The 27,841-nt window shown below is 36.7% G+C and overlaps 2 pseudogenes; both read right to left on the bottom strand.

The window, feature by feature from the left end:
• The window catches only part of LOC114053322, a 40,041-nt pseudogene extending 14,284 nt beyond the window's left edge, over window positions 1–25,757 (bottom strand).
• Window positions 25,758–25,820: 63 nt separating this feature from the next.
• LOC114053349 lies at window positions 25,821–26,155 on the bottom strand (annotated as a pseudogene).
• Between the last annotated feature and the right edge of the window lie 1,686 nt (window positions 26,156–27,841).

The following is a 27,841-nucleotide window of genomic DNA, read 5'->3' as shown; positions in this document are numbered from 1 at the left end:
CTGTCCATGGGAATATGATTTTTGGTTGCTTATATTTTGTAAGATATTTTGGGGCTTGGGGGCTAGATTTTTTCTAAAAGCTAGGACAATTTACTTTTCATCCTATGCAGTTTTCATTTATGATTTCTTGAAAGGTATAGTTCCAAAAAAAAATAGGCTTTTTTTTTTGTCAGGCAACTGGGGTTAGGTGACTTGCCCAGAGTCACACAGCTAATTAAGTGTTATGTATCTGAGGCCTGATTTGAACTCAGGTCCTCTTGACTCCAGGACAGATACTCTATCCACTGAGCCACCTAGCTGCCCTACAAAAACAGACTTTTGTAAAAAATAGTTTTAAAGGAATCCAATGATTCTCTGGACTAGCCCATTATGTTTCAAATGGAGCTACTTGACTACACCTTTAAACCCAAATCACTCTGGCTTTCATTGAATGACCAATAATAGCCCCTAGCCCAAGGCTCAATGGCTCATTGTTTAGATTCTGATGGCTTAGAATAAAGGTAAAATACCAATTGTTTTCTGTTCTGGTCAGAAACTTTTAGGGTCTTCCACCCTCAGACTGATGTTTTTCTGATGGTAAATTAGACCATCTTTTCTCCCAATTTTTACCTAGCCCTTAGTCTTTGAATAGGTTGCCTCAGAGAAATTGAGGCCTGGGAAAGACCTTAATTTACAAAGGCCAAGGTCATCCACTGCATCCCCAGCCATCTCCTGTGTTCTGACTTTTGTCTTGCCATTGGACTTCAATGACCCTGGAGGAGAGAATGAGGCTGGAGATTTTGAGCAGCTCTGTCACTCCAATTTACCCTCATGATGTCATTGATCCTCTTCGACAGTGAAAGATAAACAATAATTGCTTCCATCCATTCCCTCCTCTCCCTTCTTGTTACCTATGTTAAACTCTCATCATCATCCCCCTGGACTATTTCAGTAGCCTACCTGGTTTTCTCATCATCACTCTCCCTTCTCCAATCCCATACTTCCAGTGGTGTCACACTCAAATAGAAACAGATCTCTGTATTGACTTAGAAAATTCAAAATTAACATTGTGTTTTGTTGGACTATATGTGAATACTATGTTGTATTATATTTTCATTTATACTATTAAATATTTCCCTTACATTTTGATCTGGTTCTGGCCACATTGAGGCACCAAAGCCCAGTTTGACATCTCTGCTTTAGACAATTTAAGTTGTCAGATTTTAGTTTCTATGTATGTACATGCTGGTGTCATACAACTAATAAAATTTTTTCAATGGCTTTTCTCTGCTATTTACCAAATAAAGTTCATGCTTCTATGCCTGGGATTTTATGCTACCATAACTGTTATTACATCTGATGCAATGGGCCAATTAAAACTTGAGAGTTCATGTATGTAATTAAAAATAATAAGAGCATATTCAGTAATTCTCAGGACAAAAAAGTCAAAGATGGTAAAAGCAGACAAGAAGATAAAATCAGCCCACTAGGAGATAAAAATTAATCAATGATGAAGTTCCTTGGGAACTCCCTGCCCATGTCCTACAGTTGCTTTTTTATCTACATCTTTCAATATATTCTCCATATATTCTCTTTTTTTAAAAATTTTGCTTTTTGATGAGGTAATCCAGGTTAAGTGACTTGCCCAGGGTCACAAAGCCAGTAAGTGTCAAGTGCCTGAGGCCAGATTTGAACTCAGGTCCTTCTGACTCCAAGCCAGAGCTTTATCCACTGTACCACCTAGCTACCCCCCTTACATATATTCTCAATCTCCAAGAGTTTAGTCTAAGAAAGACAAATGAATTAGGTTGTGTCCATGTTTTTATCTCTCTCAAGCAGGTGGCATGGTTATGCATGGGAGCTAACAATTTGGAACTGAGAGCCCCAATTTGGAGATTGGGGTACACAGTTTATATGCCCTTCAAAGAGAAGGTGTTCCCAATGGGTGCCAATCAACTCTTTTTGGTTAACACACTGGGAGGTGGGCTATATTAAAATGAGAGTCTTGGGGTATATGACTTAGGTCACCTAAATGTTGGTCAACGAGACATCAATTTCCATATCACCTGTCTTGACAATCGGGAGAATTAACATTTTCCCAGACCTGTCTGGGCAACACAATGATCAAGAATATACTCATTAGTCCAAACTTAGAGTTTCTTTTACTGTCTGCTTAGATCTTGGCCAGGGTAAGTCTTTAAGAAAGATTTTCCATACTGATTGATTTCTGGATAAGGAAGGAGTTTGAGTTGGCAATCTGTCATGTAATTAATGTAATCTCATTATTAGTGTCCTTCTGAAGAGGAAACTGAACTTTGGAAGAAGGGCCCTGGGGAAAGCTCTAAATCTCCAGGATTATAATGAATATATAATGAAGCAAAACTCAGGAGAAAGAGAATTAAAAGGAGTTTATTATAAGGCTGTCAAGGTGCCAACACTGTGACAAGTTGATCACTGAAGATCAGCAGTGTCTTCAAGGTGGGGACAGTTTTTATAGGTAACTTTAAGATAATTCAGATAAGACCACCTTAGCAGAAGAGGTTGGGCCCTTGAATCTCAGTTCCTTCCCAAGGTAGCAAGAACAATTTGCAAGTAGGGCCACAAAGGTCACAGGCAGCAAATGACTTGGCTATGTGACCAGTATCAGGGGACTGGGTGATGCCTTTCCCAACACTGATTGACAAGCAGGACTGGGAACAATGGGATACCAAGTCAATGTATCTTTCAATATATATCTTGTTCAGAGTTCTCACAGGGGTTTCCATGTCAATCCACTTTAGGGCAAAGTTAACACAAACTGTCCTAGATCTGCTTCACAGGATCTTTACTCTCAATAGCCCTGGTTGTTTATGTCTTGCCCCACAACAGTCTACTTTGTGACAGTCAGTAGCCAATAACCTGAGAGACCAGGATCACAAATTTCACCTTCATGTAACAACTCCCATCCCTTCATCTTGACAACAAAGTTGAGGGATCTCCATCAAAAAGGAAACACAAATAAATCTACCCTTGTTGCCTGCCTGCCCAGCTGGCATGAAGAATATGGATTCCCAGATGAAGTAATACATGCAGTTGTTATTTTTTTTAATAATAAAATGATCTTGAGTCATTTCAAAGAGCCATAAATATGAAATTTACAAGGCAAAGAGCTGCAACTGAAAAATATAATATAGTACAGAAATAAAACCCACCATCTTTGCCCAATTTGTTCTAGAGTCAAATTTACAAATTCTTTGAAATATAAAGAAATTATAAAAAAAACCTTCAATCTAAAAAATGTCTTTCTCCTCCCACAAAAATAGAAGAAAAAAGGAACATCCTTCTTTATTTTATAGAATTACTATATCTATGTGGTCACAACATGTAGAAATGAAAGTAAAAGGAAGAAATATTACTTCCAGATTCACTGTTTGAAAATTCAAATTCAAGCTATTATAGTTGTGTTCCCCATAAATCATTTAATTCTACTCTTAGCCTGAAAACTGTGTTCTTAGTTATAGATTTCTTGAGTGATTTCTGTATTTCTGCCAAGATCCACACTTTTAATCTACTATAAATTCAACATGCTGACCTATAAATAGGTCATGAAAATCAAATGTTATTTTTTTATTTTTTTTAATGAAAACCAAATGTTAAAATGTGCCCTCCTATCACATCAGTATCAGGGATCCAAACATTATGTCAGCCTAGTAGGTGTTGAAAAAAATTGATAATACAGTTATTCCAGAATAAAGTGCTAAGTTATGTGAATCCTGTATGTCATTGTTGCATGTTATCATTCTGGTCTATGCTGTACCTTTGCTACCATTTGGATATCCCTACCTTACCCAGATCTTTGACCATTTCTAGGACCTTGATCCCTGACCAGAAGAAGTTAATTTGGATTAAGGTAAATCTTAGCCCTAAGGGGCTCAAATAAACTAAAGCTACTTTAAAATGCACACTGTAAATCTTTGTTGTCTAGAAATCAAGAGTACCCTAGTATTTACCTTTTTTATATGTAGCAGACACTTAATAAATGATTGTTGAATTTAGCTTGCTCTATGATGTACTTCTTCTAAGACTGTATGGATTCATCTTGAGAAGAAACATGGAGGATTTAAAATGGCCCATCTCCAAAGCCTATGTCCTTGGTCATTCCCTGAATTGACTCATATTTCCAGAGAGTCTTCATTTTGGGTCTAGACAAAAGAAATTCTATATTGATTATAGACGTACTTTATTATAAAACTGAGTAATTTGGAAATAGTCAATTTTTAGGTCTCTGGAATGTGCCACATTTAAATTCTGGAAAATTTGCTATTTGTCACCCTTAGGGAGATCAATGGCACAGAACACTTAAAAACAACCCAGTAACATTTAAATTTGACTCAGAGCTTGTAGCTAAAAGTAAGGAATTGAAGTCCAGAAGTTTGAGGTAAGTGGAGTACAATGAATCGAACTTTGTTGGGTATTAGTGATTGCTTGATTTCCCCAAAAGGAAGGAGGTGGCACCTATCCTAGAGGAGTAAGCACTTTCAGTTCATTGAGATAATGATAAGCAACTACAAATATTATCCCCAAAGTTCTGAGAAATTTAAGGTCAATATTTTGGCAAACAATAAATGGAGTAGTTAAGCATACCAGTGAAATATGTAAACATGAAGACTCAGAAAATAATGTATAGGTTAGAAGATCAATTGGAAGCCATCACCTCCAGTTTATGCCCATAAAAAATTGGTTTGATGAATCAGCAGTTTGGTCATGAGAAGACTCTGCTTTTTCATCAGTGGATAAGTATGTCCTCTTCCCATGTCCCAGAGTTGCTAACATCTTAACCACATTATTTATTGGCAGAATTGTTAATATAGCTATTTCTATTCTAATTAGCTTAAATCTAGATCCTTGATGTCTAGAATTCCTCTTTATTTAGCCTGAAAAATAGAGATTTCTTTCCAAAACAGTGGAGGCTATTCATAGGAACTAATAAAATATTATTTTTTGACATTTTCCCGATACATTTTCTGGTGGGATTATTTACTACTGTATCAACTGATTAAAGTGGGTTAAGAACTCTCCTATTTTTCTCATCTGTTTTTCTGTCTGTTACTGTTTGCATTTATAACTTTACAGTTGGGAATCTCATAAAAATTTAAAATAATCTTAATATGAAATAACAAAGTATCATAATGTTACAATTTTGCATAGGGTTACCTATTTCAAGAAAAAAAAATAAAAAATTATTTTGAATTTTCAAGGTTTCAAATTTATATAGTATAGACTAAAATATATTTTTCTTATTGAAGTACAGACTTTGGAAATATCATTGATGTTTCACAGCAGGTTTCATGTCATTACTAACACTACAGAATTGAATCCCTTGCCAAATTCTTCTAATAAACACATTTACTATCTCAGATGCCATTTTTTTCCTCACTTAAGTTCATGTATCAATAGATTTTCTTCTCTTGTATGAATTTCTTCCTCCTTTTTTCCCTTTTCTCTTACAACAAACTATGTAATCGTTGCCCAGCAACAGCCCTATGAAGATAAATATCAACTCCATAGATTATTCTGAAATAGATTTACCAATTAAATAACATCACATTCTTTTTAATAGAATGTCCAAGTAATTTAGTAATAGGTGGAGACTCATTTAATAAGTTAAAAAGCAACAATGACAGAGCAAAAGTATGCAGAGGTAACCAGTGAAGAAAAAAATGAACAGAACAAATTGTTTTCCTTTTAAGTATAGATTGAAAGAGCAACTTCAGATCACTTTAATTGGCATCAAATTATTTGATTTTTAAAATAATAATTGTTGTGGAGCCCTATTTAGAGGATCAATGTTAAATGCATGATAGCAAACATTTGTATGGCTCTTTAATGTTTGCAAAGCACTTTACATGTGCTATATCATTTGATACTCCCAACAACCTGATGAATTTAAAATCTATCCTTTTACTAAAAAATATGCCAGTATTCTGAATAACTTCAGTGAGCTGAAATGACCAATTTTACAGAAGCAATATGTGGGAGCAGAAGGAGGCCATCGCTAGTGTTCATATTTATAGAAACTGCCCACTGGTGAATGGACAGACATTTTTCCATTCAACATTCATGACAGTCAGAGCTACACTGCCTAGAATCCCACCTGCATAGGTCTTTATAACAAAAGTTCTAACCACTAGTAAGTACTCTAGTACTTACCTTTACCCAAGTAAGAGTATAGAGAGAACCAAGTGCTGGACCAAGCAGATAGAACAAGAAGACTATCCAATGATAGTAAGTAAGGTTTGTACCTGAAGACCTGACTACAGAATCAGTGCCTAAGGGATGGACATTCTATGACTCAAGTGTGCTAACTCTGATTTGACCTTCTCTCAACCTATTTCCAACTTTTTAAAGCAGTTTTTGTCACTGTGTTTAAATAAAATATGAATACTGATTTAGTGCATATTGATACTAAATGATCATAATGTCTTAAATTCTATGGTGCTGGTTCATTCTTGTATTTAGAGAAGCCAGGTATGAAAAATAAAAAGAAACAACCCTCAAACCTTATTAATACCCCAAAATATTGATCAAGAGAACTTTTTTTATACCTTTGCGCATGTTTTTTTTTTTCCTAACACTTTTGATATCTTTTGCTCTCTTGGATACTTTATATATTGATCCCTCAGTGGTCTCCCAATTTTATCCCCTCAAGAATGGATTTACTCCTATATTTTTAAAAAATTTTTTTTTTTTTGCTTCTTTTTTGGTGAGGCAATCTGAGTTAAGTGACTTCCTCAGGGTCGCACAGCTAGTCTGAGGTCACAATTGAATTCAGGTCCTCATGACTCTAGAGCTGGTAGCACCTAGCTGCCCCACTCCTATATATTCTTGATCCAATCAAGCTTCTTTTTCCACTTTTGATTAAGTAACTCACCTAATACCATACAGCTAATAAGCTACAAAATTGGGTCTAACTTTCAGGTGTTAACTTTTTAAAATGAAGCATTTTTTTGCTCTACACTATTTTGAAAGGGCAAAGCTGCACGAAGAGTCTGGCTGTTAAGAAACATACATAATAACTACCCCAGATTCACAAGAACTGATAGTTAAATGTAAATCTTACTTTTTACAATTTTATAACCTTGTCCTTTTTTTCTGATAAACACATATATTTCTCAAACTTTGACACCTTAAACTAATGTAAAAATTTTCTTTATAAAATTTATAAAATAAAAGAAAATAATTTTCTTTATAAAAAGATTTTCTTGTTTGTCACCCAGCAAAGAAATCCCAATAGCCTAAAAGAAAGGCGTATCTATTATTCAAGTAAAATACTCTTAAAATTGTTATCTTTACTTTTGAAAAACGTATAATCTTCTTCACCCATCTCTTCTTACTGTGTTTATCTTTAAATATCCTTCATTCTTGGTCCAATGCAACTTCTGTCATGAAGCTTTACCATTTCTTCACAACTGGATGTGATCCACCCTCCTCTGAAACCTCTTCATTTTATGTAGCATTTGCATGATGAAATGACATGGAGTGCTCAGAAGGTGGGATTGAAAAGAACCATTAGAATGCCTTTGATATTTACCAACTATATGACCATAGGCAAATCACTTAATCCCACTGAATAGCATTTTCTTTGCCTAGAAAAATGGGAATAACATTTTAAGCTTGCTTTAAGAATCAAAAGTGATGATAAAGTAAAGTATCTTGGAAGCTTTAGAGTGCCCTACAAATATTGGTGATTGTAATTTCTTTTGCCTGAGGGACTTGAGTTGGTAATGTCTTTAGTACAGAATACTTTCAGTGTACTGAAGTGGAGGGGAGGGAGAGAATAGAATAAAGTCTTGTAAATAGCCAATTTTCCACGTCAATATTACCTCTAGCACTTCAAAATACTAAACAAAATGTAAAGCATATAATCATGTTCTAGGGGCAAACTATTTTGTTTCTCCAATAATCACACTTTTGAAATTTGAAATTACTGTCCTTATTCACAAAGGTGGCTATCAAAGATTCATTAAAATGAGTTAATTTGCCTAGAGGTTTTTTAACAATATTTCTCATGGCAGAAATCTGGAGAGTAAAATGGAAATTAAGAATTTGGGGAGGAGGTAGCATTTGAACTAAGGCTTTCCTGAATGTACCACCTAACTACTACCATCTAACTCTCTATTGCCCTCTATGTGATATTCATTTTCAGTTCTTTGTAGATTATTGTGTTCCAAGACTTTCACCTGTACAAAACTCCCAATAGAATGCTGGTATTAAAAAGAGTACCTCATGTTTCTGAAAAAAATAAAAAAGAATTTTGGGAGGATATAAGCAAGGTAAAAATAAGAAGGAATCTTTATAAGCATTTAAATAATACTAGTTCTTATGAAAAAAAAATTATGGTTTCTGGAAAACCAAAAATGGATACGGATATGTGTGTGTGTGTGCGTGTGTGTGTGTGTGTGTGTGTGTGTGTAGACATACATACATATATATATATACACATACATACATGCATACACACAGCATGTAAATCGTATTGTGATGTCACCTTCAGACCTTCAGAGCAGTATGTAGTGAATAGAGTGTTGAACTTTAGAGTCAGGAAGATTTGAGTTTAAATTCTGCCTTAGATACTAAGTAGCTTAAAGTACTTAACCTGTCAGGGCCTTGGTTTTCACATCTGCAAAATAGAGGTTAGACTCAATGAACTTTACAACTCTAGTTCTAAATCCATGATCTCAAAATTATCTCTTTTATTGATGTGGGGGGGGAGGGGGGAGGGTGGCAGGTGGGGAGGCTGTAGGAAGTGGTAAAGGAGGAACTGGAATATATGAAATAAAAATGAGTTATTTTTATTATTATTGTCTTGTCATTATTAAGCTTCTTATCTCCTTGTTATTAAAAACAAAACAAAACAAAAAATAAGTAACTTAAAGAAAATACTTTGGGGAAAAATAAGAAAAATATCTCTCAGAACACCTATTATTTATTTTAAGATATAGAAAGAGAAATTATAAACAAGTTAAAGATAAAAACAGGTTATTAGGAGACAAGAAGAAGCTTTACTTTATATTGCTTTTAATACAATTTGAGAAAAAATGTATAGAGGAACTATATTTCTAGTTAAAATTTATACAAATCATCAAAAATCTTCATTTGGTACAATATATTCTGTGAATCACATCAGCTAATTACAAAGAAAACCCTGTCTGTACAAGAAACTAACATTGAAGTAGAAGGGAGATGAGACTGGTGCCTAGGATTAATTGGTTAATCACTGATAAAATAATTCTCAATTCTTGTGGAATAATTGGCAAGCCTGAGAATATGTCCATTTAAGGGCTATTGGAAACAGTAATGGGAGAAGAGGGGACAGGGACACATGTTTATTAACTGCCTATTATGTTCCAGGCACTATGCTAACTGCTTTACAGATATGATCACATTTGATCACACAATGCTTGGAGAAAGGTGCTATTATTATCCTTATTTTATAGTTGAGAAAACTGAGGCAGATAGAAGTTAAGTGACTTGCTCAGGGTCACATAGCTAGTAAATGTCTGAGGTAGGATTTGGACTCAGAGCTTCCTGTTTCCAGGTCTAGCATTCTACCCACTTGTACCACCTAGATGCCTCAATAAACATCCACAAAGGTAGCAGGAAAACCCACTCATAGATAACAATCAGTAACACTTAAGTGCAAATGTCACTAACAAATGTTCATTTCTCAGATACTCATGAAAATTGGCTTAGACCTGAATCTTAATGGTAATAAGAGAAAAGTTCATAGACTGTTAGAGCTGGAAAGATCTTAGGCATCATCTTGTTCATCCTCATAATTTCACAGGTAAGGAAACTGAGGCCCAGAGAGATAAAGTGACTTGCCCATGGTTACATAGTTGGTAAATAGTAGAGTAAGGGACTTGAACCATCCCCTCTGACCCCAAATATAACACTTTTACTATCACACTAAGCAAAATAACTGATATCCAACACTTCATTTTATCCACTACTCTAATCTCCTCTTTCACTTTTTTTTTTTTTTACCGTAGAAGCTAACAAGTATCAAACTTGACTGATTTGAATTTTGTGAACTCTCTTTTTCAATTTACTTTGCCTATAGCACAGGTAATTAAAATCAAAATAATTTGAGAAATCTGGAGCAACTAAAATGTGTATGCATTTTTCTTAATTAGGCCTCTTAACTAGCTCCGTGGCAGATCATCATTTAGGGCCCAGAACAAATACTCTAATTCCAAGTAATGATGGTATATCTGATGTACGTGAGTCATCACACTAGAGATCTATCTTCAGTTAGTTTATCTAAAAATCTTGATGGAAACATTTCTTTAAAAAAAAGTTTTAGGAGCTTAACTAAAATAGGGAAAAGGAATTAGAGGGGAAATTTTTTCCAAAGGAAAAAAAAACTAACTCCAGCATTTCCTGGAATATTGAAGCCCCCAGTGTTTGTAATTATTTACATCCTCATCCAAACAGATGGCATGCTCAAATCCTCCAAGCACCTCCACCTCCTTGCCTTTTTCAGCTCTGTGGCAACAAACAACAGTGAGTCTATATAGAAAAAGTGTCATCCTGTAGAAAGCTGAAATAAATGATAACTTACAAGTGGTCAATTCTTCTCTGGATAACTTTCACTGATGGTTAATAATCTCAAAAAAAAGGATATCAGTATTATTTACATTTATTATTCAATACTCAAATACGTAAATGAATGTATTATTTTCTTCATTTGGTAGTTTACCCTAATGAATTCTCTGAGATTCAGATCACAACTCATCCATTCCTGCCCATCCTGTGGGACTTTCCTCCAAGTTCTGAAAGTTGGCCACAAGGGGTCCACCTAAAATAGTGAAGACCTTCTTCAATTTCTCCCAACTACTCATGGACACCATTGGGCACTCTACCTGCTACCTGTCATCCTTTGCTCTTGGCACAAAATCAAGCCTTCTCTCGATGTCATATAATTCATTGATGACATTCTGTAGTCTTATTGTTCTTCAGAGTTCCTCATCAGTTATTATAATGCAGCTTGTTCATACTTTCTGTTGTCCTTTTAAAATATTATATAATAATATAATAATTTTAAATACTAATATAATAATTTATAATATTATTAATAATAAAAATGATAATTTTTAAAGTAAGAGAATTGAAGAGATTAGGACAACAAGTGATTAATAGTGAGAATTGCGTGAACCACACTGACTCCATCTTGTGATTCAGTTCTGGAGTTAGCTCAGTTCCCTTTCTATTCAATTATGGATCTACTCCAAATTCTTTCTTGTGAGAAAACTTTATTCAATTGTAGGAATTGGGAAGAAACCTTATGGCATTGTTTGAGCACAATTAGCTGGGAAACTGAACCACCTCTCCCTGTTGTTTAGAGACCCTTAAGTAAGGACCCAGATTATGCTGACTAAAAACCCAGTCAGATCCAAAGATTGATGCAAGGAGTTTTCTCAAATTTGTACATTTCAAGCAACCCATATGTCTTATCTGAAAACTGTCCTATACTGATCAATCAGTAATTGTTTCCATGTTCCCTTGATTGTTCACTGGTACTTGGGGAGTGGAACACCCATTTTTTCTGAATTCAGGAAATCGTGCCTTTTTACTCTCTCCCTCCCAACTTGGAAAATCCCTAATCTTTCATAAATCAGATTACCTTATGTTGTATTGTTTCCTTTTAATTAATTGGCCTTATTTGATTAATTGTTTTTAATGTATAAAGTCTGTTTTCACATTTGATTTAATTATCATCTCCATGTTGATGATTCTCAGATCTACCAATCTTGCCCTAACTTCTCTGCTGAACACCAGTCTGGCATTTCCAGCTACCTCCTTGACCTGGGTGTCTGAGTAGATATCTTAAACTCAACAGTCCAAAACTGATCTCTTTATCTTTGCCCCTAAGCCCTTTCCACCTCCAGGCTAAATGAATCAAAAGCTGGAATTAAGGAGAAATATCAGCAATCTCAGATATGCAGATGATACCACTCTAAGGCAGAAGTGAAGAGGAATTAAGAAACCTCTTAATGAGGGTGAAAGAAATGGAAGCAGTGTCAAATTTTCTATTCTTGGGCTCAAAGATCACTGCAGACAGTGACTGCAGCCACGAAATTAAAAGACTCTTGTTTCTTGGAAAGAAACTTTGGCAAATTTGGACAGCAGACTAAAAAGCAGAGATATCACTTTGCTGACAAAGGTCTGTATGGTCAAAGGTATGTTTTTTCCAGTAGCAATGTACAGCTGTGAGAGCTGGACCATAAGGAAAACTGAGCACCACAGAGCTGACACTTTTGAATTGTGGTTCTGGAGAAGACTTTTGAGAGTCCTTTGGACTGCAACGAGATCAAATCAGTCAATGCTTAAAGAAATTAACTCAGGTTATTCACTGGAAGGTCAAATACTGAATGAAGCTGAAACTGAAATACTTTCACCACATAATAAGAAAATGGGACTCATTGGAAAAACCCTGATATTGAGAAAGATTGAAGGCAGAAGGGAAAGGGGACAGCGGAGGATGAGATGGATAGATAGTCTCATGAAAACAAAGAACATGAACTTGGACAGACCAAGAGATAGTGGATGATAGCATGCTATGATCCATGGGGTCATGAAGAGTCAACCAAATGACTGAACAACAACAAGAAGCTACTCAATGACAATGATGGCTTTATTTTGTCTTTTATCCCCAATACTTAGTGCTTTGCACATCTAAAGTGCTTAATAGATGTATTTAGTCTTGAATATAATAGAATGAAAGAATTATTGCTACTTTCACTACAATTACCATCATGGTCACCACCACCAGCAGTGATAGGGTACATCACATTTTGTTTCATGTTCTTTTGGCCTGAAGAAATTAAGCCATGATTCTAGAGCAAAAATGCACGTCAGTGACCCCATGTCTTTTTGAAGATCAAAACATTTATGAACCAAAATGAGTATGTCTTCCAAATAGAAGCTTTCTGTGGATAGAATCTGCCTTCTCTTTTTATTCCTCTACTACCTACCCTGTCTTTAAGTTCCTCCTCTCCACCTCTAAAAACCTGGTTGTTTGTTGTGCATAAAATGGACATTCAATACATTAGTATCAAATTAATAATCTATGGAAATGATGTTGTTCATGGGGTTCCATATTATGTGATTATGTTATTCGGTCTCATTATTTAATATCCAATGGGTCACTATTTCATTCATTTGCATGATAGGTGTCAACCCCAGAGTTCAGTCTAAGAAAAACAAACAGAATTAGGTTGTGTGCATGCTTTATTTCCCTCAAGCTGGTGCCATGCCTGTGGAGCTGCAGGCTGAAATGAGTTTGCTTTGGGGTTAGGCTGCACAGAGTATAAAAACAAAAGCCACAAAGTTGGGTGGGAATGGCTGTGTCATGGCCCAATCAGGTACTGCCACCATTCCTTGGGTTTGGTTTCCATATCCCCATGAAGGGATCTTTTCTCAGAAGTCAGGAGACATCCCAAGGTACACAGAACAAAGAGGGTCAGAATAGAATGTCCCCAGAGCTCTAGTGTGGTGGGTGAAGCAACAGAATGCTCCTTGTGGCCCACTGTAGAGTTCGGGTTTGGCCTTAAAGCAATATTGGGGGAAAACAAGGTTTAAAGGGGCAGAGACTTACTATTACTCAAAGAGTAGGAAGGGGAGTTCTAGCAGCCCTTGCTTGTTTGACCAGGGGTCTGATCTGTTTGCACATAGATCTGTGCACATTTAAGAAAATTTAATATGAAGAAAATCAATTCAAAGTATTTTCCCCCTACACTCTATGGGGGAATGTATTCTAATAGAAAAAAAAAGTCACAGATGGGTTATTCAAAGGACTTACAAACAGAAAGAATTATGAAAAATAGTTTAGAATTTGTTACCTCCATTTTCTTCAGAATATTCTTTATCTTGCATATCAATGTAAATAGATTTTAATGGGGTTTCTTAAAGAGCTTGTTCATTGACAATGCTTTTTACTAACAAAAGGAAACATATTACACGAGATAATTAGCTGAAGCTGGAAGCATCTGATAGGCTCTGTCCTCCTCAGTTTATACAAAGTAGCTCTTTCTACCTAGGACTTTCAAGTTGTGACATGGCATATTTTTAATGAATCCTTCTCAGGTGCCATTTCTTCTACATCTCTATTATTTCTTTAATAGAGATCTACTCTTCTGAATGACAATGTTAAGTTGCTTCTTTGTAACTTGGAGCTAATTCATCAAATGTCATTTCTATAAGTAATGAGATATAAACATATAGAGTATCAGGCACAATATTATAATTCATCCATGAAATAACACGGTGATACTCTTCATACCTAGTGCAGTTTCTGGCACATGGTAGGTTCTTAAATTCTTGTTCATTTGATTGATGGATGAATAGATGTATTCAGATACAAAATGTGCATGAATGTAAGCTGGTAAAAAAAAAAAGTCTCAGCCCAATCTAAAAATGCAGTCTCCATGTACAAATCTCTGATATATTATTTTAATAAATAGTGATTTTCCCAAGAATATGTTAACATACTTTTAAAAAAATTATTTAGTATTTTATTTTCTACCAGTTACATGTGAAAACAGTTTTAACATTCACTTTTAAAACTTTGAGTTCAGGGCAGCTAGGTGGCACAGTGGATAGAGCACCAGTCCTGGAGTCAGGACGACCTGAGTTCAAATCTGGTCTCAGACTAGACACTTGACACTTACTAGCTGTACGACCCTAGGCAAGTCACTTAATTCCAATTGCCTTGCCCCCCCCAAAAAAATTAAAACCTTTGAGTTCCAAATTCTCTCCCTTCCTCCCTTCCCACCCCCACTCCCTCATTGAGAGGGCAAGCATTTCGATACAGGTTATATGTATGTAGTCATGCAAAACATTTCCATAATAGTCATGTTGTGAAAGAAATGTAGACCAAAAGAATTCCTCAAGAAAAATAAAGAAAAGTATGCTTCAATCTGTATTCAGACACCATCAGTCCTTTCTCTGACTATGGAGAGCATTTTTCATAAATCCTTCAGAGTGGTCTTGGATCACTGTATTGCTGAGCATAGCTAAGTCATTCATGGCTGATACAGTATTCACTTTATACACAGTGCAATCACTTTGCATCAGCCCATGCAAGTCTTTCCAGGCTTTTCTGAGAGCATTCCACTCATCATTTCCCATAGCACAATGGGATTCCATTACAATCACATGCCACAACTTGTTCAGCATTCCCCAATTGATGGGCATACCCTCAATTTCCAATTCTTTGCCACCAGAAAAGAGCTGCTATGAATATTTTTGTACATGTGGGCCCTTTTCTTTTTCTTTTTTTTAAATGTCTTTTGGGATACAGACCTAGTAGTGGTATTGCTAGGTCAAAGGGTATGCATAGTTTTGTAGCAGAATGTTTGAATCAGTGCACAACTCTTCCAACAGTGCATTAATGCCTATTTTTCCACATCACCTCCAACCTTTGTCATTTACCTTTCCTGTCCTATTAGTCAATCTAATAGATATGAGGTAGTACTACAGAATTGTTTTCATTTGCATTTCTCCAATCAGTAGTGAGTTAGAGCATTTTTTCATATGGCTATAGATAGCTTTGATTACTTCATCTTAAAACTGTTCATATATTTTGATCATTTATTAATTGGGGAATGGCTCTTACTTTTATAAATTTGACTCAGTTCTCTATATGTTCGAGAAATGAAGCCTTTATCAGAAAAACTTGCTTCAATTTTTTTTTCACAGCTACTATTGCTAACTGTATTTTCCTCCAAGTGTTTTGCTTCTGGCTACCCCCTCCCCAAATCTGCCCTTCCTTCTATCACCACCAACCCTCCTTCTCTTATCACCTTCCCCTCTTACTTTCCTGTAGGGTAAAATAGATTTTTATATCCAATTGAGTGTGTATGTTATTCCCTCTTTGAGCCAATTCTGATGAGAATTCACTCATGTCCCCTCACCTCCCCCCTCTTCTTTTCCATTGTAAAAGCTTTTTCTTGCCTCTTTTATGGGAGATAATTTACCCCACTCTACCTCTCCCTTTTCCTTTCTCCCAGTACATTCCTCTCTCATCTCTTAATTTTACTTTTTTTGGATAGAATCCCTTCATATTTAACTCATACCTGTGACTTCTATATATCTATATCTATATATATGTACATATATATAGTTTGAATAGATACATATATATAGTTTGGATAGCTCTTCAATTCTTTAATGTAGAAGCTGTTAAGTCTTGTGTAATCTTGACTGTGGCTCCTTGATATTTGACCTGTTTCTTTCTGGCTGCTTGTGGCATTTTCTACTTGTGGTATTTCTATTTTCTACTGATAATTCTGGAACTTGCCTACAATATTCCTGGGAATTTTGGAACCTCTTTCAGAAGGTGATCTAGAACCTCTGGCTCTAGAATATCAGGGCAGTTTTCCTTGATAATTTCTTGAAAAATGATGTCTAGGCTCTTTTTTTGATCATGGCTTTCAGATAGTCCAATAATTTTTAAATTATCTCTCCTGGATCTATTTTCCAGGTCTGTTGTTTTTCCAATGAGATATTTCACATTGTGTTCTATTTTTTCATTCTTTTGGTTTTGTTTTATTGTTTCTTGATTTCTTATAAAGTCACTAGCTTCCATTTGCTCCATTCTAATTTTTAAGGAATTATTTTCATCAGTGAGTTTTTGTACCTCCTTTTCCATTTGGCCAATTCTACTTTTTAAAGAGTTCTTTTCTTCAGTGAATTTTTGTGCCTCTTTTTCCATTTCCAGTTCTGCTTTTGAAGGCATTCTTCTCCTCATTGGCTTTTTGTAACTTTTTTTTACTATTTGACCTAGTCTGTTTCTTTAAGGTATTATTTTCCTCAGTATTTTTTTTTTGTGTGTGTGTGTTTTCTTTGGCAAGCTGTTGACTTATTTTTCATGATTTTCCTGCATCACTCTCATTTGTCTTCTCAATTTTTCCTCTACCTCTCTTACTTGATTTTCAAAATCCTTTTTGAGCTCTTCCATGGCCTGAGACCAATTCATGTTTTTCTTGGAGGCTTTGGATGTAGGAATTTGATTTTGTTGTCTTCTGAATGTGTGTTTTGCTCTTCCTTGTCACCATAGTAACTTTCTATGGTCAGAAATTTTTCTGTTGTTTGCTCATTTTCCCAGCATATTACTCGACTTTTAAGCCTTTGTTAAAGTAAGGCTCTGCTTCCAGGGTAGAGAGCACAGTGTCCCAAGCTTCAGGGGTTTTGTACAGATGTTTTCAGAGATATTCTAGGGACCTGTAAGTTTTCAGTTCGTCCAAGGTGGTATGATCTAAAGCAGGTATGTTTACTGCTCTCCTGGCCTGTGCTCTGGTCTGTGAGTGACCACAAGCACCCTTTTCTGCCCTAAAACTAAGAGGAGAGTCTTCACTCTACTGCAGCCATAAGCTCTGGTGTGCTAGTGCTCCTCCTCACCCTGGGACTGCCAACCAAGATTGCGATCCAGATCCAAGTATGGGCAAAACAAAAGAAGTCTGCCTCAGTGCTAATAAAGAGACCCCTGTAATCTCCTTCTAACCAGTTGTTTGACCCCCTTACCATCTGTGGGCTGAGAGCTCTGGAGGCAGCCACTGTCCCTGCTGATTCAGTTGTCTTGAGGCCTGCTCCTGGTTTGCTAAAGTTTAGTCTGTGCTGGTGTGGCCTGTGATGGACTGTGCTCCTCTCTCACCCCTGTGCAACAGAACCTTCCTGCCAAACTTCTAAGTTGTCTTAGGCTGGAAAATTGTTTCACTCCACCTTTTTGTGGGTTCTGCTGCTCTAGAATTTGCTTAGAGTTATTATTTAAAGGTATTTTGAGGGGTTTGGGGAGAGGTCAGGTAAGTCTCTCCCTCTACTTCACCATCTTGGCTCTGCCTCAATATACTTTCACAAAATACATTTTATTTTTCTTATTCTTGTAGTCAAGTACTTTAGAAATCTATGGAGACTGAAAAGACTGTGACAAATGTTTATAGGCTGATTTTGAAGAGAGTTGGAGTCACTTTTTTTCAAATTATTATTTTTACAAAAAAAAAAAAGTCCAATTAATGAATAAGGTCCATGACTGTGTTTAGTTATTTTTGAATAATTCATCTTTATCTATTTGGAAGTAACTGGTAGTTCAACAGATAGAGCACTAAGCTGGGAATCAGGAAGTTCTGAGTTCAAAACCTGCCTCATACACTAGCTGTGCAACCCTGGGCAAGTCACTTAATCTTTATTTGCCTCAGTTTTCTCAACTATAAAATGGAGATGATAATAGTAGTACCTACCTTGTAGGGTTCATTGTCAGGATCAAATGAGTTAATATTTGTAAAGCAGTTAGTACAGTTCCCAGAACATAAGAGGAACTTAATAAATACCTACTTTCTTCTCCCTTCCCTATTTTAAAATTTGACAAATAATCCCTTTCATATGCATGTTGATGACCCCTTATTTTGCTTTCTGGATTTCCCTTTATATTCCTTCAGCCATACCTTATGAGTTTAAATGGTTATTGAATTCAATTATATTGAATTACTATGCTATTAGATAAGAAATGATAGGTAAGACTTCTCCTCTGAATCAGTTGAAAATGTAGCAGATACTGAAATTCCAATATTATTTGAAATTCAGAAACTATGTCAGAGGAAATTATTCCCATTCAAAATTATTCTTTTCCTTTTTTTATTTTGAAAGATATGCTTATTAAAATTGAACATCTTATTTATAGAAAACACAAAGAAAGAAATAAAATATAAAAACAGAAACTATACGGGCCGCACGCTGACCCTCTGCCAGTCGTGCGCCAGTACCCACTTCTCTTAAAAGAAGTGCACCGCCAGAGTCTTACCCATTCCCGGGTCTTCGGTCCTCAGCCGGATCACCACACAGAGACAAGCCATGGGAAGGCACCAACACCAGAGTTTTATTCAGAGGCCAACACAGCAAACCATCATAGCAAGCCCAAGCAGCAAGGCCAGAGCAACAGAGCAGGAGCCAGGGGAGAGCGCACGTGTGTTCTGACCACGCTTGTTCCTAAGTACCTACTTAGCCCCTCCTCCCCAGCCCGCTACTAGCCAATGATTGTAGGGTCAGATACCGGAAGGGGCTGTCTGAGTTTAGCACACCAAGGGGGAGGGAGTGACGTAGGAGGCCAGGATTGGATACAGGAAGGAGGCATCTGGGATTGACGCATAGACAAGAGTACGTGACCTAGGAAGTCAGACTCAGGAGGGGACTGGGTCAGTGCTGCACAAGGTCAGGAAGGTCACAAGAGGCATCTGGGGATGACGTTGCATATAGGGAGGGGACTAAGCAGAGGGAACTCAGTCCTCTGCCATCCCACTCCCACGTGGCACCACCCCTTGCCTCAGGAGCTCAGACTTGGCTACTTCCTTGCACCCAGCTTATGTCACAGCATTGCCCAATTGCCTCATGGCTTCTCCGAATCCAGCACATCCCAGTACACACGACTCTGCCTACCACAGTCCCTGCCTCGACTTCCAAAATACCCAGATCTTACCTTACCCATGCCACAGCACCCAACTGGCAGCTGCCAGCATCAGACAGTCCCTCACAAGAAACTATTATTAGTCAAGGACAAATATTTTATGGTTTGGAATGAGCTAAAAGATAGTGTTGAAAAAAAAGATGGGACTGCCCAATAAAAATGGCCTGAATTAGAAGTGTATTCAATTAATATGTATGATATAGGAAAAGTGAGCACTCTTAGTGAAAATTATAATATTTAAAATTATTATGGAAGTCTTTTTAAGTTTTATTAAGAATTCAATTATTCAGAGATTTCTGATTAAGGTATGAATCACAGGGACATAGTCTCTACTTTACTGAAGAAATGTTTAGTCTAACAGGAATTCCTATCCAAGAGTCTGTGAAATAGTTGAAAAAGTATTTTGATAACTGTATTTCAGTTTAGTTGATTTCTTTGGAAATTATTCTAAGGATCTATATAACCTTTACTAGACTGACAAAGGAAATCATGATACAAAAAAAAGGTGAACTAATAGGTCCAAGAGTTCAAAGGTGAACTAAAGTGATATAACAAAGTCAATAGTCCTTTTAACAAACCACCAAATATAAATTTGAGTCATCATAATGGATTAGATAGAGAAGGCAATGGTCTGTACTTTTCAGAAAGCCATGATATGGATTCAACTTCATATTGACCTCTTCAGGCCTCCTCCCCTGAAAGAAACCATAGTACAATTCTTTTCTTCTTTCTGGTTGAAATTCTTTTTGGTTGCTATTACCTACCTGTGTTGAGGGAAGGAAATGAAGAAGAGGAGAAAGGAGATTCTGCAAAATTGTAGAAACCACTTTCTTCCCTATACTTCAAGTAACCAGAAGTTGTGTTCATCATATCCACCTAACTGAGGGCCTCTGTAAGGGTTTAATGTTCATTCTTGTTCATCTTTTGTATTTTAACAGAATCCATCCCTACTTTTTTTGTTCTACAACATATGACATGATGCTTTCTTTACCTGTGTAAATTTTTTGCTGTTGTTACAAATACTTCTAATTATGTTAGTCGTGTGAATAACTAAATGTGTCTACACACTTCTTGATCAAATACCAAGCTTAAATGTGACTCTCTTTTATGTCTTCCTAAATAGTTGTACTGATTCACAGTTCTACCAAAAATACAGCAGTGTACCTATCTTCCCCAACCCCACTAACACTATTTCAAACTTTTTTTATCTTTTCCAGTATTCCATATGTGAAGTGAAGTCTTAAAATGGAGAAAGAGAGAGAGTGAGAGAGACAGAGAGAGAGGAAGGAGAGGAAGGAGGTAGAAGAAAATGTATATTTCTTAAAATCATTCTACCAGGTTGGATTTGGACCTGAGTTCAAATCAGGCCTCAGACACTTGACACTTACTAGCTGTGTGACCCTGGTCAAGTCACTTAATCCTGATTGCCTAATCAAAAAAGCAAAAAAAAAAAAAAAAGAATACAGGTAAAACAAGCGTATCCATTGTTATCACTATTGTTTGATGTTCTAGAAATGCTAGCATAATAATAATAAAAAAAGAAATGAAGGGAAGAAGCACAGGCAAAGAACAATCAAAATTAACTCTTTGAAGATAATGAGATGGTTTAAATGAGAAATTGATCACCACGATGTTTCTACAAAGCAGCAAGGTACAAAATATGTCCATTAAAATCATCAGCATTTGTATAAACTGATAAAAAAAGAAGGAAAGAAACAATAAAGAAATTCCATTCAAAGAAACAACAAAATATATAAAAATAACATGTAGTTAACATAATAAGACACACTTATATATATATATATATATAAATCTATATATAAAATTCAATTCAAGAGATTATTTATGATTGAGGTCCCTATCAAGACCTTATTTCAAATTTGTATTCTGTTTGGAGCTAAAATTTTCCTCTTTGATATTGTTGATCCAGAAAGAGACCAACTGAGGATGAACTTTATGTAGTTTGTCTCCCCAGATAATTGGTTTATAAATCCTGAGGCTTTGGTTCAACACATTTTAAAAATTATTATTTACAAAATTTTTTTAAAAATTAAATATTTTCCCCTTTGATCCAGCAATAGCACTTCTAGATCTGTATCCCAAAGAGATCATACAAATGGGAAAAGGACCCACATGTACAAAAATATTCATAGCAGCTCTTTTTGTGGTGGCAAAGAATTGGAAATTGAGAGGATGCCCATCAATTGGGGAATGGTTGAACAAGTTGTGGTATATGAATGTAATGGAATACTATTGTGCTATAAGAAATGATGAACAGGCAAGGCTTCAGAAAATCCTGGAAAGATTTGTATGGACTGATGCTGAGTGAAGTGAGCAGAACCAGGAGAACATTGTACACAGTTAACAGCCACGATGTGTGATGATTAATATTGACAGACTGAAGGGTTAATGCATATGATCTTCCTTACCCACAGCCTAAGCCAAAGGACAAGGAACTTCCTTAACGTATATTGTTCTGGGATTTGTTTCAACCCAGACCCACCTTGGGGAGCTATTCCTTAGAAACAGGTCTTGAGGTAAACATCCAGGGACTTGGCCAGTTCCTGGGTATTGATCTGAGACATTTTTGACATAACAAAGATTGTTTTTGAGGTCGGAGAGTTTTGGCCAAAACTCTCAGGTCCTTAGGATCAATCACCTGTTTTGTGGCTCCCTGCCTTCTTTGTGTAAGGATGATAAAAAGGGTCTCTCTTGGGAAAGGGACTTTAGGGAGTCTCCCCTCGGAGAGGACGCTCTGCCGTAGGGACTTTCCCAACTGAGACCCTGAAGGCTGTGATGCAGGACTCCCCTAGCCAGACATTCAGGAGTTGGTGCTTCCTAGGACTGGTGAGGTATTTCTTCCTCTTTATCTGTCTTTCTGTTAATAGTCTTTGCTTCTAAGATTGTATAATCATATGTAATCACATTTATGTGCATGTTTGTTTATGATTATTATCATTATTAAATCATTTGTAAGTTAGGAAAAGTGTGAAAGTGTCTTTGTGGGTACAGATCCGAACCTGTGAAACAAATTATAAGTGCTGCGCAGCCTGTAAAACCTTACTGTTACTCAGACTTAACCCTTCTCAGCAATACAAGGATCTAAGACATCTCCAAAGGCCTCATGATGGAAAATACTATCCACATCCAAAGAAAGCACTATGGAGTTGAATGCACATCAAAGCATACTATTTGCTATTTTTAAGCATACTGTTTGCTATTTTTTTTCTTCTGTTGTGTTTTGTTTACTCTTTCTGGTGGTTTCTCCTATTGGTTGTAATTCTTATTTACAACATCACTAATGTGAAAATATATTTAATAGGAATGTATGTGTATAGCCTATATCATATTGCATGCCATCTTGGGCAAGAAGGTAGGGAGGGAGGGAGAGAAAAATTTAAAACTCAAAAGCTTATGGAAGTGATTGTTGATAATTCAAAATAAATTAATTTTTAAAAATAATATTAAATTTTAAAAAATTAAATATTTTCAAACAACAAAAATCTACCTTTTCTCTCTCCCACCAGGGACCTTAAGAAAGAAAGAAAAACAAAGCCTCTATTAGAAACATGTATAATAAAAAAAAATAGCCCTAGGAGCCATGCCTAACCCTCATGGCCTTCTGCACCCTCCTCCTCCCACAAAAAACTCTCAATTTGCACTGATCACCTATCAGGAGGTATGGGTAGTATGTTTCATCATAAGGAATTGTGTTTGGTTATTGCATTGATCAGAAGATCTAAGTCTTTTAAAGTTGTTTGTCTTTAAAGTCTTGGTATGATTGTGCTTGTATAAATTATTTTCTTGGTTCTGTTCACTTCACTCAGTACCAATTCATATAAGTCTTCCTAGGTTTCTCTGAAACTGATCCCTTCATCATTTTACAGAACAATGGTATTTTATCCCATTCAATTAACTTAATTTGTCTAGTCATTCCCTAATTGTTGGATACCCTTTCAAATTCCAATTTGCTGCTGCTGCAAAAAGTGCTTAACAAACATTTAGTAAACTTAATGTGTGAGGGCATACCACTGTTGGGTACTAAACAGCCTAGCAGCAGATATTTGGCACAAATAACTTATGGTCAGGAATAAAGCTTTGTTTCATAAATGCTGGTTTCATGTGCTGATGAAGCTACTGAAAGTTCTGGGTTCTAATCCTCTCGAGTAAGCTTTGTCCATCAATGACTGCCATAATTTTTTTTTGCTATTTTTGAGTTATCCTCTTTGACCTGTTTGTTATTTCGGGCACTTTGGCACCTTACCTACCTCCACCTGCTCTTTACTGAATAGGTTCTTTTCCCTTACCCTAAGAGATGATACATACTCTTTGTTCTCCTACTTCTCTATAACTTCTCCTTTCCTGTCTTTCACTGATTCCTTGTCTTTTTTCAGCCTAATGTTTGAGATCCCCCAAGGGTTTGTCTTTAGTACTCTTTGTGTATTTTTTCCTTTGATGTTTTATTCATTCTTACAATTCCCATAGGTCTCTATGCAGATGACTCTCAAATCTATATTTCTAGTCTCTGCTTCTCTTTCGAGCTCATTTCCAACTCCATATAAGGACATCTCCACCTGAATGATATACTGGTACCTCAAACTAAGCAAGTCTAAACTTTTACATCTTCCTGAATTCCACATTTACGTAGTCAAATATCACCAAGGATATGCTAACTCCATCTCTTTAACATTATTGCCTGCTTAGACTATTATTTAGCCTCTTGATCCAGGTCTTCTGGCCTCCACTCAATGCCAGAATAATCTTTCTCACATAGAAATATGGCTATTACTCCTATTGATTTTATGTGGCTTCCTAATGCTTTGCAAGTAAAATCAAATTCCTTTGCCTGGCATTCATTCATAATTCTTCTCCATAATCTGCATAACCTCAACCTCCCTCTCCAGCTATATTTTATTACTCCTTAACTCTGCCCCCCCATGCAGTAGATTCTCATGCGCATAATCTCTATACATAGAATATCCTCTTGCCCTTTTATTGTTAAATTCCTAATAGTCCTTTAAAATCCAACTTGTTGATCTGAAAGTTTGTTAAAGAGGCAACCAGCTAGGTGATAAGTAAATTCATATTGTTTTATTCCCCTTAAGGTAGTAACATGTTACATGGAGCCAGAGCTTTAACTGACTGAATCAAGCAATTTTAGGAGGCCATTTAAACCTTGACTCAGGATGTCTGTGTTACTCAGTTTATGATCTCCATATGTGTTATAGCATGAGAAAGAATTTTTCTTAATTGAGTAGGCTGTAAATACAATAAAATAAGAGAATGTCAAAGTGTCAGTTGAAATTATAGATCCAGGATATCTGTGTTTAACATAGATAAGAAAAGTCCCATTATTCAAGGTAGTGTCTGGGTCAAAGGCACCTTAGTGGTCATAAACAGAAGAATGCTCCTGGTCAGCTTCAGCTGTTGACACAGGAAGGGGCATTCTCAGTTCACTCAGAGAATAAAGAAAAGCATATCTATTATGTTGGGGTACTTCTTGTGGTTGATTAGTTCCGGCTTTGGCCCTTATTGGGGTTCAAATGATCTCAAATGATTATCAAACTCAAATGTTAACTTCCTTATGAAGTTGCCTTCCTTGGTTCCTTTCTCTTCCCTCACCTTACTTCATTCCTCCCCATGGTGATAACTAATTTCTGCCTTCTGTCTCAGGCCTAATAAAGGTCTGAGGCACTTTATTTTGTAATGTTTACTTAAGTTATGAAGTAATGTGTTAATATTTTATTTATGTGCTTAGATTGTAAGCTCCTCTGTTCAATCTAAACGTGATCTCTGCACTCAGTACCTACCACAGTGCTCTGTTACATAGTAGGTACTTTAACAACAACAACAAAAGCTTGTGATAATGGTTGTTGTAGATGCATAACACGTATCCCTAATTTGAACCTAGATACATTGTCCTTCATTTTTTTTGAGGGTCATAAGTCGGCATTTATTATTTAAGTTCAAGAACAGGTTATGAAGGGGGTGGAGGGCAAATTCAGAACAAAGAGTCCAAGATGGAGCTCTCAGAAGGGGGTGGAGGGAGGAGACAGGGAGACGAGAGCCTCGCCTCTCTGTCTGCTCCAGACGGGGTTGATCCTGATTTTTGAGCCTTGGTCCAGGGCACATGATAAAATGAGTTTCCAGGGGCTGCAGGTTTAGGAAACACCAAGGGGTGGCCAAAGTTACACATCCAACCCGAGGTGGGGGCTGAGATTCTCCTTGGATCAGCAGCACCTCTTCCTTTCAGGAACTGAAGCAGAGGGATAAGTTCCATCCCTCTTATTTCAGCTCTTAGGAAACATTCTTGTAGTTAAAGTCTTTGTGCTGAGGAATTCTTTCATCACCTCTCTAACTTCTTGTACTTTGCTTCTAGTTTCTTTGAATATGCATCCAACTTGTAAGCTGCCTGCTCAAGAGCTGCTACTTGCTCCCCAATTAAAGTGATCTGATCCAGATAAGGCTGAAGTGCTGCAGGTTTCTGGTTTAAGTCCTTTAGGTTTCTACTTATGTTTACTGCAAGATCTTTCATTTCTAGAGACTTCAAGCTAGTCAGTTTGTTCATATTTTCCAGAAGGTTATAGTCTTCAGTGGTGGCTGTCGGCTTCCCTGTCAGGTACGTGGCCATTATGGAGAACATATCCTGGGGCACAGCCCCATGATGTCCGCCTCGGCGGGCTCCGTGGCCGCCTCGGCGGGCTCCGTGGCCTCCTCGGCCATCTCCACCACGGCATCTTCTAGGCTGGGGAAAGGAGGAAGGTGAAAGAATAGAGGGAAGGATGGGGATGGGGGAAGAGAGGAAAAAGAGAGGAGAGAAAACACTGCCTTTCATCTTAATGTACAAAGGATAACACAGCTGGTAGCTCCACATTTCTCATACTTTTTTTTTGTCAATGTTTACTTATAGCCAAGGTGTAATTTCAACATCTTATGAGTTGGGAATGACCTAGGGATCATAGAGTCAAACCTCTTCCTGAACACAAGATTCCTAACGTGTCCTGACACAGAACTCACCATTCCATTTTGCAGCTAAAATTGTTCTTTACAATATTAAGGTAGACTCTGCCTTCCTTTAAAATCTATTCAGTTTACTCTACTGTTTTCTGGCCCAGAGGTATCAAACTCACAGTTCACAAAATTCCAAGTGAAGTGCAAACCAGATTAAAATGCAGTTGGGAAATTGTTGACAAATAAAATACCATATAACATAGATAATGTTAATTTGTAGTTTTTTAAGTCAATATACAGACAGCAGGGATCTACTTCTATTTGAATTCCACACCACTGTTCTGGCCTATACAGAACAAATCTATTCCCTCATATATGACAGTTACTTGGATAACTGTAGTGGTCCTCCTTCCTCCTCACCTATGTTTCATTCTGTCTTTATCACAAATCTATCCCCAGTTCCTTGGAACTTCAAAGGACACCCATTCTAGCCCATGAACAAAAAGCAAATAAAAAACAAAAAAAACAAAAAACAAAAAACACCCCTAACCCTGCTACCTTGAAGCAAAGTAGAGTTATATCAATCAACAAGAGTTTATTAAATGCAGACTATGTACCAGGCTGGGCAGCTAAGTGGTGCAGTCGATAGAATGCTGGGCCTGGAGTCAGGAAGAGGCCTTGTAAATTCAAATCTGGCCTCATATACTTACTAGCTATGAGACTCTGGAAAAGTCACTTAATTATATTTGTCTCAGTTCCTCATCTTTAAAATGAACTGGAGAAGGGAATGGCAAACCACTCCAGTATCTCTGTCAAGAAAACCCCAAATGGGGTCACAAAGAGTTGGACATGACTGAAATGATTCAACAACAACAACAAAATGCGATAATTTGAAAATGATGCTACTATATATTAATTGACAACTTCAGGATTATGCCAGACTACCAAGGAGTTACTTTATACAATGGTCCCATCTAAATTTTACATTGAACCTAACAGGGGGAAGAGGTCCTTCTCAGAGAGATAAAAATGTATATTTGTAAAAGGACAGAATCAGAAAATAATAGAGGCATTTGGTTCTTTGAATTCAACAGAGAGAAAATAAAAACAAGATTTATAATCCAATTAAGTCCTTTTCTGGGACATTTCAGGGAAGAACAGCAATTCAAACACTTTGAACTTTGCTCATCTCACCCTCAGCCAGGCAGGAGTTTTTTTTCCAGGTAGGATTGTGGGCAACAGTGGGTGGAGAAGGCAAGGTTAGGGAAACCAGGAAAAGCACCCAGGAGGTGATACAGACCCAAACCAACAGAGACAGGTTATTGAACTGGTGTTGGAAATGTGATTTGAAGTCTGTTGGGTAAATCAGTGGGTGACTCAAAGGATCCTATATCTAGAGCTTGGAAGAGAATT

The sequence above is a fragment of the Vombatus ursinus genome, unplaced genomic scaffold (genome assembly GCF_900497805.2).
Source record: "Vombatus ursinus unplaced genomic scaffold, bare-nosed wombat genome assembly UNPS02004080.1, whole genome shotgun sequence".
NCBI classification, from domain to species: domain Eukaryota; kingdom Metazoa; phylum Chordata; class Mammalia; order Diprotodontia; family Vombatidae; genus Vombatus; species Vombatus ursinus.
Note: the sequence above shows the minus strand (reverse complement) of the source record. Positions and strands in the feature narration are given on the sequence as shown.